A 12700-nucleotide genomic window follows, 5' to 3' on the forward strand; every position below is an offset into this window, starting at 1 on the left:
GTGAGGCAAAGGAATGGTCAATGTTTCAGGTCAAAAATCCTGCACTAGGAGCTCAGTCCAAAAGGTTGACCATCTCTTCCCTCCACAGATGCTGTCTGATCAATTGAGATCATTCAGAAGTTTGTTTTTGATTGTTGGGGGGGGGGGGGGGGAAGAAGAGACAAGATTTATTCTGACAAATGCCATGGAATTTTTTGTTTTGTGGCAGCAGTGGAGTGCAAGACATAAAAATAACTACAAGCTACAAAAATATATAGTACAAGAGGAAGAGCAATGTTCATAAGTTTACGGATCTTTCAGAAATCTGATGGTGGAGGGGAAGATGGTCTTAAAACAGGAGCTTCAGGCTCCTGTAGCTTCTCCCAGACAAAGGTAACATGAAGGGGGCATGTTCCAGATGGGGAGGGTCTTAAATTATGAATGGCACCTTCTTGAGGCACCACCTCTTGAAGATATCCTCCATGGCAGGAAAGATTTTCCCTACAATGGAACAGGACCATACTCCAACATCAACAGTCTCACATCATCAATCCAGTAAACATTCATTGCAATCCCTCTATCATAAATATTTTATTTCTTATGAAAGACGACCAGATCTCACATAGTCAGACTTCTTTACACATGTACACAGAAGTCCTCTGACAAAAGGCCAAAATATAATTTACCTTCATGTTGACCTTCCATAAATAACAAAATGTACCCCTATAAAAATTACTTGTTGCTGTAGCCACATGGACATTATCACATTTATCTACATTATATTCAGCCTGTTACATCTTGCTCATTCACTCAGTCCATTTAGATTCCATCAAGTCTCTCCATCCACTTCACAACTTGCTCTTCATGAAGCCCAGCTTTGGAACCTCAGTAGACATTGATATGTTATACTTGATGGACAGCTCAGGCCCCAGTATAGATACACACCAGACAAAGCCTTCTAAACTTAATGAACCATTTATATCTGTTTGTTAACCAATGCAGAATCCACACTTGCATGTTGGCACCAATCCAACATGCTGTATTTTGTTTAAATGTATTATTTTTTTGCAGCACCTTATTTTGAAGTCAAAACAAGTTATATTACTAGCACCCCTTTATCCAATTACAGCAAATCCATATTAAATCTACCCTATCCTAGTATTACTACTTGCCCCACTACCATAGACTACAGCACAGAAAACAGGCCATTCAGCCCTTCTATTCTGTACCACTTAATGATGGACTTTAATATTTTCCTGCACCTGCTGTCAAAATTGTTTCAAAATGCAGTTTTCTCTCCCCTTTCTTTCTTCAATAATGGCATTATATTTTCTTTTTTCCAATTTGTGGGAATTGTTCTGAAATCTTTGCAGTCCGTGATGTTGGCAATCAGTGCAATCCATTGCATCCTAAGCCAAATTTATTAACTTTCAGTCCCATCAACTTTTCCAATATTTTTATTAATAGCAGTTTCTCAAGCTCCTCACTCACTTTAGAGCAGGGTTTCCCAATCTGGGGTCCATGGAGCCCTTGCTTAATGGCATAGGTCCATGGCATTAAAAAAAAATTGGGAACCCCTGCTCTAGAGTCTAGACTTACTGTTCTCAATTATTCCATGGATATTTTGTTAAACTTTCTTTCATAAAGTCAAGCACAAAATATTTGTTGAATTCCTTTGCCATTTCCTTGTTAGTCTATATAATTTACTTTCAAAGCAATTCTAGGGATTGAGCCTCATTATTACAATTTGAAAGACATTCCTTTGCTAAGCCTTGCTATTATGCAAAAGGACTTGGACAGATTAGGAGCACGAGCAAGTGTACGGTCATGCACTTCAGTAGAAGGACTAATGGCGTAGGTGATATTCTGAACAGGGAACAAATTCAGATATTAGAGGTGCAAAAGGACTTGGGAGACCTCATGCAGGACTCTCTAAAGGTTAACTTGCAGGTTGAGTCAGCGGTAAGGAAGGCAAATGCATCGTCAGCATTCATTTCAAGAGGTTGAGAACATAAAAATCGAGGATGTACTGCTGATGCTTATAAGGTATTGGTCAGACCACACTTGGAGTATTGTCAGCAGTTTTGGACCCCTTATCTAAAAGATGTGCTGGCATTGGAGAGGGTCCAGAGGAGGTTGATAAGAATGGCCTGATTCTTCTTGTATGTCTTAGGGCTTTAAAAGTACCCTGCCTTTACTATACATGCTTATCTAACTTTCTGCATTTATCCATTCTGCCACTTCACAGCTAGGAAGAAGAAAGGGGATTGTTCCTTTTCTAGCAAACCCAAGGAAATCTGCAAATGCTGGAAATTCATGCAACACACACAAAATGCTGGTGGAACGCAGCAGGCCAGGCAGCATCTATAGGAAGAAACACTGCGGTAAACTATGTATACCTGTCTGGACAAGCCCCCCCCCCCCCCGCTGACTGCTCCTGTGGCTCCTCCCACAGACCCCTGTATAAAGGCGATTGGAGGCACTGCTCCTCCCTCAGTCTCCAAGATGTTGTGGTCTCTTTTGCTGCTAATAAAAGCCTGTCGTTCACCTCCCGTCTCCGAGAGTTATTGATGGTGCATCAAACACTGTCGACGTTTCAGGCCGAGACCCTTCGTCAGGACTGACTGAAAGAAAAGTAGTAAGAGATTTGAAAGTAGGAGGGGGAGGGGGGAAATCCGAAATGATAAAAGACAGGAGGGGGTGGGGTGAAGCTGAGAGCCAGAAAGGTGGGATACAGAGCTGGAGAAGGGAAAGGATCATGAGACGGGAGGCTGAGGGAGAAAGAAAGGGGGAGGGGAGCACCAGAGGAAGATGAAGAACAGGCAAAGCGTGATTATGAGGGGCAAAGAGAAAAGCACTCCTTGCCTGCTCTCCATCTCCCTCTGGTGCTCCTCTCCCCCTTTCTTTCTCCCTAGGCTTCACGTCCCATGATCCTTTCCCTTCTCTAGCTCTGTATCCCTTTTGCCAAACACCTTTCCTGCTCTCAGCTTTATCCCACCCCCTCCGGTCTTCTCCTATCATTTCAGATTCCCCCTCCTGCTTTCGAATCTCTTACTATCTTTTCTTTCAGTTAGTCCTGACGAAGGGTTTCGGCCCGAAACGTCGACAGTGCTTCTCCCTATAGATGCTGCCTGGCCTGCTGCGTTCCACCAGCATCGTGTGTGTTGCTTGCTCCAACGTACATGGTCACCTTCTGAATTTCCTTATTGCTTCAGTAATTAACATGCTAGTTAGATAATCTAGATATTGTGCTGTTGCCCAAATGTAATTCCTAAACATTAACACTGGAACCTGTACCTTCCCTTTAAAAGATGCAGCAAGAGTCACCAACAACAATGGATGTGAAAAGACAAATATAAAAAGCTAAACTTTCTGCAATAATCTACAAGTGCTCAGGAGAGGAGCCACAATGGACCTGCCTCCAGTGAACTGAAGCATTTATTATTTGGTGATATTCTGTTAACATTACCATATGCTCAAAAATTGCAGTTTCAATCTCACATGGGGTGATTCACATTAAAGTCTGTCTTAATGTGAAAAGTGTCTAAAAAAAAATTAAAAAAAATCAATGAGGGACCAGGCGCTTTTGAGCAGAGCTGACCAAAATGTTCAAAGGCTGAAAAATAAATTAAAGGAATGATTGATCTGTGACAAGTAAACTGCAATTTTTAAATGATTCAAGTTTACTCTTTAGACACAAATACAAAATAAGGCATTTTCTGACATTTTACCAAAATTGTTGCAACTTAAGTGGTTTGGCACAAATATTGGACTGGTGGATTGCTTGCAGTCTGACCTTTTACCCCCCCCCATTTATGGGCCTCAGCCACAAATATTAAGTGCTAAAAAGAGCTAAAAGTGGTTCACCATTTGTGTGAAAATAAGGAATGGCACATGAAGTCATTTCTCTTCCCTACTCCTGCTTATTGATTATAGGTTCCTGGCTTTGCAGCATGGTCAAGCACCTCAAGGGCTGATTTCTTACTTAGATTCAGATGAATGCCACCCTAAGTGACCATTTAATAAACATCTCTCAGCTAAATTCGCAGAGCCAAAAGGAAACATCTGAAGCCATTTTCTAAATGAATAACTTTATTGTTTTCTTTTGAATACTGTGATAACCAGAATACATATTTAGCTATCTGGCTTGCTGCCCAAATTCCACAAACTTACTCTTAACAACTGTTCTATTCACACAGTATAATGTGCAAAGAGATTACACTAAGTGTCTATTCCTTTTTAATATGGATACATTAGCAAACACTTGTGGGTACCACAGAAGCACGACCTGTCAGTGTAGCAATTCAAATGAATTAGATGGCTCAGATTTGCATTGCTGCTCTATTAAATTCATCTTTGGCTCCTTACAATGGCAAAGTATTAGCTATTCCTCTCTGAAAAGGAAGCATCCAATGTCATGTCTTAACAAACCCTCAGTGTGCGAGTAAAAGCTCAGCAGAGATAACATATTACTAGCGATGGAAGAACAATCTACCTATTAAAGCTACTCAGACACAGAAGGGTTAGAGTAAGGAAAACATAGTCTTGTATAGGCACCAAGAGGTCTTTTTTTTTTTAAAAAAAGGGACAAAAAACTTATTTCAGCTTTCAATTGCTGTGGTTCCCTCTGATATCCCAGGGCTGAGGGTTTATAGTTTAAATTGGCACGATAAACTTCTTCTAGTGTGAGTGAGTGTCAATCTGGAAGGACGCGATGAGGAAGTGGGGATATCAAAATGGAATTATTGCAGACAGATGTTTGGTGTAGCCTCAGTTGTCTGAAGGGTTTGTTTCTATTTTCTGTAATTCTACAAAAATTTGATTGCTTTATAACACCACCTATTGGATCTGGTCCCTTGATATGTCCACCAAGCTAAAATTCTATCAATATCATCTTTAAATTTAGGAGGATCTGGGGAGCCGGCAAGTACATCTTCCACCGCCACGTAGCTACAGAGATCCTTCCTGAATTGTCTGGCTCCTCACTCATACAAACAGCACTTAATAAAAATGATTACATACAATTGCAACAAATCGTAGAATGGAAGACAAAAATAGGATTTTGAGAAGAATTTAGGCTTTCATGGTCTCCTTATAAAACCCCACTTTGCGATGTGTCACTTAGCTTAGATTTTACCTGGTAGGATTTATAGCAGAGATAGTGGCTCTTTTTTTAGGTTACAGTTGTATAAGCCATTGGTGAGGCCACGTGTTTAATTTTGGTCACCTGTTATAGGAAAAATGCCATCAAGTTGGAAAGAGTGCAGAGGAGACTTATGAAACTGCTGTTGGAACTTGAAGAAATGAGTTAAGGAAAGAGGTTGAACAGTTCAGAACTTGACTCATTGGAGCATAGGAGAATGACAGGTGATCTCTTAGAGACACGAGGGGCATAGAACAATCTTTTCCCCAGCGTTGGTGAATCAAGAACTTGAGGGCATAGGTTTCAGGAGAGAAGGGAGAGATTTAAGAGCTTATGGGCAATTTATTCACCCAGAGAACAATCAGTATGTAGAATGAGCTGCCAGAGGAAGTGCTTGAGACAATACACAGAACAATGGTTAGAGGCACTTGGACAAGTACGGTTTAGGGATATGGGCCAATTGTGAGCAAATAGGACTAACTTAAGTGGAAATCTTGGTCAACATGGGCCAGTTGGATGAAAGGATCCATTGCCATTCTGTATACATCTATGACACAAAACAACAAATTATAAATAATAGGTTTATTGCATTTATTGCCATAATGCATTGAAAATCTCTATGCCAATCAGAAGTCAGAGGCAATTACAAAAATATTTATTAGCAATATACTTCACACCTGTGGGTGGCACTACAATAAAACTTAAGTGCTCAAATTAAAACTTCTTTGGCATTACCACAACTTCATAAAACATGAACAAAAAAAATGGAACTAATAGAGTAGTTTTGACAGTAAAAAAGCCAAGTCACTGGGTATATTTAAAGTGGAGGTTGATACAGTGCCTATAAGTATTCACCACACCCCCCCCCCCCATTGGAAGTTTCTATGCTTTAAAATATTGAATCACAGTGAATTTAATTTGACTTTTTTGACATTGACACTAAAGAGTCTTTTCTCTTGCTCAAAGTGAAAACAATCTCCACAAATTGGTCTAAATCTATTAGAATTATTACACAAAATAATTGATTGCATAATTACTCATCCCTTTCAAGTCAGTGTAGATAGGTCTCTCAGCTTTGCACATCTAGACACTGCAACTTTTCCCCACATTCTTCTTCACAAAACTGCTCAAGCTGTCAGATTGCATGGGGATTGTCAATGAACAGCCCTTTTCAAGTCCAGCCACAAATTCTTAATTGGATTGAGGTCTGGACTCTACTTGGCCACTCTAGGATATTAACAGTTGTTTTTCAGTCATTCCCATGTAGCTTAGATTTTATGTTTAGGGTTAATGTCTTGTTGGAAAAGAAATCTTCTCCCAAGACACAGTTCCCTTACAGACTGCATCAGGTTTTTCTCCAGGACTTCCCTGCATTCATTTTATCCTCTAGAACAGTGGCTTTCTCTTTGGCACTCCCCATAACACTACAACTGATAAAATACCCAGATTCTAAGCAGATTTACAACTATGTCATAGTCTTTCTATTTCTTGGTGATTGACTTAACTGTACTCCAAAGGATATTCAGTAAGTTGGAAATATTCTTGTATCCAGCTCCTGACTTTTCAATAACCATTTCACAGAATTGCTTGCAGTATTCTTTTGTCTGCATGGTGTAGCTTTTACCAGGATACTGACTCACCAGCAGTTGGACCTTCCAGATACAGGTGTACTTTACTACAAGCAATTGAATCACCTTGACTGCACACAGATTATCTCCATTTAACTAATTCTTTGACTTCTAAAACCAATTGGCTGCACCACTGATGATTTGATGTGTCATATTAAAGGGAGTGAATACTTATGCAATCAATTATTTGTGATTTATATTTGTAATTAATTTAGATCATCTTGTGGAGATCTGTTTTCACTTTGACATGACAGTCTTTTTTGACAATTTTTCAGTGTCAAAAAAGCCAAATTAAATCCACTGTGATTCAATGTTGTAAAACAAAACATGAAAACTTTTTTGGGGGGGGTGAATACTTTTTATTGGCACTGTAGGTACTTACTTAGTAAGGATGTCAAAGGTTAAGGGGAGACGGCAGGAGAATGGGCTGAGAGGGAAAATAAATCAGCTACGTGGAGTAACCTCATTGGGCCAAATGACCTAATTCTGCTCCTATATCTTATGGTTTTTTATTAACCCATTTTTGTTTCCAAAATTTGTTACCATTTGAAATTAATAACAAAGGCTGTAAATAATTTGTAAGATGTGTAGTTCAGGTGGTTGATGGTTGGGTTGAGTTGAACGCTGATCTTGCTAATTTATTTGAAAATATTTCATCACCAGGCGAGGAAACATTGTCAGTGCACTGTTGATTGTCAGTGCTGTGGCTCGACCTGGCAAATGCATATGGCTCCATTCCACATAAGCTGGTGCAGCTCACACTGACCAAGCATCACGTCCCCAGCAGAATCAGAGACCTTATCGCTGATTATTACAGCAACTTCAGGATGAGGGTATCTTCAGGAGCAATTACATCAAGCTGGCACAAGGTGGAGATCGGCATCATCACAGGGTGCACTGTCTCAGTGACACTGTTCTCCCTAGCCATGAACATGCTCACTGAGTCTGCTGAACCAGAGTGCAGAGGGCCCAGAGTGAATTCCGCTCAATGGCAACCACTCATCAGGGCATTCGTGGATGCCCTCACAGTCACCACAGAATCAGTCCCAGGCTGCCGGTGGATTCTGCAGGGGCTGGTGGAGTGGGCCCGGATGCGTTTCAAACCAGCCAAATCAAGATCGATGGTACTGAGGAAAGGGAAGGTGGAGAACAAGTTCTGGTTCAGCATCGCAGCTACAGCCATCTCAACCATCACAGAAAAGCCAGTGTAGAGCTTAGGTAAGGTTTTTGACAGCTCTTTAAGAAATACGACATCCATTCAGGCGACCGGCACCAAGTTGGATGGCTGGCTGAAATCCGTGGACAAGTATGGCCTACCTGGAAAGTTCAAAGTCTGGGTGTATCAGCATGGCATTCTTCCCAGAATCCTGTGGCCCCTCCTCATCTATGCAGTTCCGATTTCGACAGTCGAAACCCTAGAGAGGAGGGTCAGTAAGCACCTCAGGAGATGGCTAGAGTGCCAGAGAGCCTGAGCAGCATCGCCCTCTATGGACACCACAACAAACTGCAACTGCCCTTCAAATCCTTGGAGGAGGAATTCAAGGTAACAAGAGCCAGAGAAGTGGTACAGTACAGGGACTCAAGTGATCCGAAGGTGGCTAGAGCAGGGATCCAAGTGAGGACTGGCAGGAAGTGGAGGGCAGAGGAAGCTGTTCAGAAGCAGAGGAAAGGCTGCGTCACAGGAGGCTGGTGGGAGTGGTCACACGAGGCCGAGCTGGGCTAGGATCCTTTCCAACTCCCCAAATGGACACCATTAGAGGGAAGGAAAGGTGCCACCTAGTTCAAGAGGAGATGAGAGCAGCAGTGGAGGAGGCAAGAACCTGCAAGGCGGTGGGAATGAAGCAACAGGGAGCTTGGAAAAGATGGGAGAATGCGGTGGAAAGGAAAGTGATCTGGGCTGAGCTTTGGAAAGCCCAGCCACACCGCATCCAATTTCTCATCCAGGCAGTGTATGATGTGCTTCCAAGCCCATCAAACCCGCACACATGGGGCAAGGCAGAGTCATCTGCGTGCCCACTGTGTTCCAAGCAAGGAACCCTGGAGCACATCCTCAGCGGCTGCACAAGGGCACTTGGTGAGGGACGGTACCGATGGAGACATGATCAGGTCCTGACGACCATCACTGAAGCCATCAGCGCAGGAGTTCAGTGGGCAAAGTGGTTCTGACCCTCCAAGCAGGCCATTGCCTTTGTCAGAGCTGGGGAGCAGCCAATACCCGCCAAAATAGCATCTGCAGGCATCCTGACCTCTGCAAGGGACTGGCAGCTGTTGGCGGACCTCAAAAGGCAGCTGAAGTTCCCCAACCATATCGCAGCCACCACCCTGCAACTAGACACTGTCCTTGAGTCTGAGTCTACGAAGCAGGTGGTGATGCTGGAGCTGACAGTCCCATGGGAAGATCACTTGGAAGAGGCCTTCGAAAGGAAGCTATTGAAGTACACAGGACTGGTCAGCAGCTGCCAGCAGGCTGGATGGAGAGCGAGGTGTTTCCCAGTGGAGGTTGGTTGTAGGGGATTTGCAGCCCGTTCCTTAGCCAAAGCCTACAGCAATTTGGGCATCGAGGGAGAGAGGAAGAGGAGAACCATCCGCAGTACCACCGATGCGGCAGAGAGGGCCTCAAGATGGCTGTGGCTCAAGAGAGGGGAGCCATGGAGTCATCTGGACACAAGCTGGGGTCTGATCAGCCCCGTCTGGGTCACCTGGAGAAGGGTGTTGATGTTGAAAGACCCGAAACACCCGATGATTCCAGGAACATCACTGATGATGTATCCAGAGGCATCAGTAGATGTATGCACACAGTGGTCTCCAAATGCTTGGCCTTTATATACTTCTGAATTAGCTGATTGGTTGTCATTCTGTAAACTCAACTGTGATGTGGGGAGGAAATCTCATCATTGATTGGCCCTATTGCGAACATTGTGTGATGTAGGCAAAATTCCAGACCACATCGGCTCATAAATAGGTTTGAGATCTAAGTGTCCGTTCACAGAACTGTCCGCAGAAACCATGCTTCTAAGAATTCTCTTGCATTTCAGTGTTCATTTGCGCCGAGACTTTCACTGAAGTCCAGTTGAATTTGTCACCCTCTCGATCTTCATGGGTAAAAACTAGGGAGACAACAATGCACAAAGTTCGCCACGTAGACCATCTGTCTCTAAGTCAGCTAATTGAAAAGTATATAAAGGCCAAGCGTTCGGAAACACACCACAATCAACAGTGCACTAACAATGTCTCCTCACATGGTGATGAAACACTTGCAAGTAAATTGCCAAGATTGCTACAACTCAACCCAACTAACAAAAAATATATTTTTAAGTAGGTTAAAGGGACAGCACAACATTATGAGCCAAAGGGTCTGTACTGTGCTCTACTGTTCTATGTTCTATCAAGCATCCAGAAAATCTCCAAAACAAGAATAATTTCAAATATGTTTGTTTAAAAGGAGTATTTTTTTGATGTAGAAGGGTGAAAGAAACATAAAATTAGCTGATTTAAACAAATCAACGTATATAAACTCCGTAACAAAGGGGAAAAATGTGAATAAGATAGCTTTTGCCTTTTGCTCATCAGCAGCAAAGGTTGTTTTTAAGACCATAAGATAGAGGAGCAGAATTAGAACAATCAGCCCATCAAGTTTACTCTGCCATTCCATCATGCCTAATTTTTTTTATCCCTCTCAACCCTAATCTCCTGCCTTCTCCCTGTAACCTTTGATGCCTAGACTAGCCAAGGATCTATCAGCCTCTGCTTTAAATATACTAATTGATTTGGCTTCCACAGCCATCATTGGCAATGAATTCCACAGATTCACCACCTTCTGTCTAAAGAAAGTCCTCCTCATCTCTTTTCTAAATGGATGTCCCTCTATTCTGAGGCTGTGCTCTCCGATCCTGGACTCACCCACGATCAGAAACATCCTCTCTACATCCACTCTATCTAGGCCTTTCAATATTCGATACATTTCAATGAGATCCCTCCTCATGCTTCTAAACTCCAGAAAGTACAGGCCCAGAGCCATCAAACCCTCCTCATACATTAACCCTTTAATTCCTGGAATCATTCTTGTGAACCTCTCCTAGACCCTTTACAATGCCAGCAGCTCTTTACTTAAATAAGGAGCCCAAAGCTGCTCACAATACCCCGAGTGCAGTCTGACCAATGCCTTATAAAGCATCAGTATCACATCCTTGGTTTTATATCTTAGACCCCTTGAAATGAATGCTAACATTCCTTACCAGTGACTCAACCTGCAAGTTAACCTGTAGCAATCCTGGACAAAGACTCCCAAATCCCTTTGCACCTCCGATTTTTGAATTTTCTGTCTTGAATCTGGAAGTCCTATATATCAAAATCAGGGAACCTTTCTAGGTCTCTTCTATCCTTTTACATATCCTTGTCTTTCCCCTGCCTCCTCCTCTTTTGATGGCATCAAAATTCAATTAATCATTTAGTCTCTGACCAGCGGAGCTGAATCAGGTCATGTCTCAGGCTCCAGTTTCCCCAAAACTTTTCCAACAGTTTACAGGAAAGTACCAATGCTGTAGCCTCAAATATGCATAGCTAGTATAAAATGGGTTTTGGTTGGCCTACGTCTCCAAGTCATTTGCCCAGGCATCCACAATGCTTTTCTCACAGAAAATTTGAAAGGGTCCCAAGTGACAGGAGAGCTTTCCATGGAGGTTTGCTGTGGGATACCGGAATAGCGAATGGAAATCCAGCAAGGCAACAGCTCCCAAAGGTTTTGACTTTCTTTAAGCACAAAGAACTGCTTGTTAATGAATCGATCACTGTTAAGCATACTCTGTTTTTGAAGCCGAAGGGTTCAAGGTCCATCTGCAAGGAGTGAAGCAGAGGAAGCCAGCCTATCTGGGACTGAAGGCCACTGTTGTGTAACAGCACAGGTGCAGAAGACACAAAACAATACAGAGGATGTTATGTATTTATCATAACAGGGTGGATGACGTGTCTTTAATATCTGAGTAACCACCATGGTAGCATAACTGTTAGCGCTACACTATTGCACCTCAGGGTGTTCTGGACTCGGAGTTCAATTCCAGCATCATTCTGTAATATGTTTGCATTTCCCGTGGAATGCGTGGGTTTTCCCTGGGTTCTTTGATTTCCTCCCACAGTCCGAAGACATTCTGGATAGATTAACTGGTCATTGCAACTTGACCTGTGATTAGGTTAGCGATAATCGGTTTGCTGGGGATTGCCGGGTGAAGTGGCTCTAAGGGCCAAAGTGCTACTCCTTGCTGTATCGCTAAATAAACATTTGAGTAATGTTGTAAAAATTTTGTTTCATAAGGCATTCCTTGTCATTTTACATATAACCCATGGTTTATGTAAAGTAAGTGAATGGCATATGTCATTACGCCACATCATATGCGTGCGCCTTGCTTCAAGTAAACACGAAACTAAGACACGTCCTCCTGGGCTCCCATGTTTACTTTTCAATTAGTTTTGTGTTTTGGAGTTACAAGATGTAACAGTGGCAATGAGGAAGTTTTAGAAGAACCTGAGACAACCTGTTGAAGTGCAGCAATGTGTTCGAGTTTTAAAAAGAAGCACAGCATGTGCTTCTTTGGGGAGGGACAGAGTTGATCAAGTTCATGGGTTCATAAAGAGTACCAGGTGTTAATTATCATAAGTAAACAAAATGGAAATGGCTGGCTACATCGGAAAGATAGACACATTCGATTCTACAAGGGATAACTGCCTGACGTATACTGAGCAGTACTTTGAAGCAAACAAAACAGCCAATGAAAAGCAAGTGCCGGTTTTGCTGAGTGCATTAGGTGGAAAGGCATACAAATTGTTTAGATATTTGACTACTCCAACCAAATCTGCCAAAATGAGTTTTGCTGATGTTGTGAAAGTAATGCAGGAACATTTAGACTGTAAACCATAAGATATAGGAGCAGAATTAGGCAATTTGGCTCATCGTGTC

Source organism: Hemitrygon akajei, chromosome 7, assembly GCF_048418815.1.
Source record: "Hemitrygon akajei chromosome 7, sHemAka1.3, whole genome shotgun sequence".
Classification (NCBI taxonomy): Eukaryota; Metazoa; Chordata; class Chondrichthyes; order Myliobatiformes; family Dasyatidae; genus Hemitrygon; species Hemitrygon akajei.